This window comes from Chaetura pelagica, unplaced genomic scaffold (genome assembly GCF_000747805.2).
Source record: "Chaetura pelagica isolate M959 unplaced genomic scaffold, ChaPel_1.0 scaffold37, whole genome shotgun sequence".
In the NCBI taxonomy this organism is placed as follows: Eukaryota; Metazoa; Chordata; class Aves; order Apodiformes; family Apodidae; genus Chaetura; species Chaetura pelagica.
The window spans coordinates 5,388,619-5,389,955 of record NW_009954567.1 but is presented as its reverse complement, the minus strand read 5'-3'; positions in this window follow the sequence as shown (position 1 = coordinate 5,389,955).

The following is a 1,337-nucleotide window of genomic DNA, read 5'->3' as shown; positions in this document are numbered from 1 at the left end:
ACCATAAATAAATTAATTCACCTCTTTTTTTCGACTTGGTGTACTTAGCTTAGCAATACCAACAGGACATGGTGCTGTGGACTGGATGGTCTGCAGTGGAGAAGGAGTTTAATATCCAACTGCTCTACTTCAACACAATAGATCATCCCCACTATCCTCAGCCTAACGGAATTTAAAAAAATATGTTTAGAAATGGTGGAGGATCCACTGGAAGCACATGCAGCACTCACGTTTTGCCTCTATGTAGATGCTTTGATTACAGGGAAAGATGTAGGTTGTAGCCTGATGATTTTTTTCTAAAAGAAGAAAAAGCACTTGTGAAACAGGGAAAAAGCAGTGATCTTCCGGTTTTGCAGGTGTGGAGAGCCAGGTAGGAAAAAACAAACAAACATTTCAGTCAAAGCTGGAGGCAGGACTCTGAGACAAGGATGCAGTGTGACCTCAGAAATGTGTGACCTTTCCCATAGCCCACAATAGGGGAAAAAGAGAGGTGCTTTGTGCACTAGATCAGCTATTTTGCTCATACTGCTTCAGAAAAACCATAACCCCAGCAGGCTGACATGACTGAGGTCTTGGTCATAGTACAAACAACAGAGTTACTACAACTTGGCAATGGCGGTCTACAGGGTGTAACACTCTAAGAACATAAAGCAACAAGATTTGTGGACAGCATATAATACCTTTTATTAGACTCAATAAAAATGTTGAAAAAGACCAACCAACTTCCGTCACTGAAGCATTTTCTCAGGTCTAAAATGTAAGTGTGCAATCCAGAGGGAGAACTGTGACCCACAGTAAGCATGAAACATCTGAGAAAATATCTAGACGCTGAGAGTCAGTGCATTATCAATGCATATTTGAAATATTAAGTAATATGGTGACTTGACTAGTGCAGAATTTGGTGAGGGTAAGGGGGCACCCAGCTGCCTGCCAGGGCTCTCCAAAAGCCAGCTGGAAACAGTCACACTCCACAGACCCTGCTGTCCTACGTGGGACTCCAACTAAAGCAACAGCTGAGGAGCAACTGCTGCCCAGGTTTCCAGGCTTCAAGGGATTTCCCAAAAACATGTCCATGGCAGCAGGTAGATTTGCTTACAGCCCTGGTGGAAGTTATTAGCAAAGCTGTGTGACTGGGTGAGGCTGCAGGGGCCTCACTTGCATTAAGGCTGAGCAACTCTGTAAAGAGTTGCTGCTACAAAATGCACAGTGATGTGTCCTTTCATGGGTTTTAGAATTCTCCAAGAAGATTTACAAGAGATAAGGTGCTTTCTCGAGCTGTTGACAAATCTTGTCACATCTCTAAGGAGCAACTTCTTCAAAAGGGTATAAAAGCACTG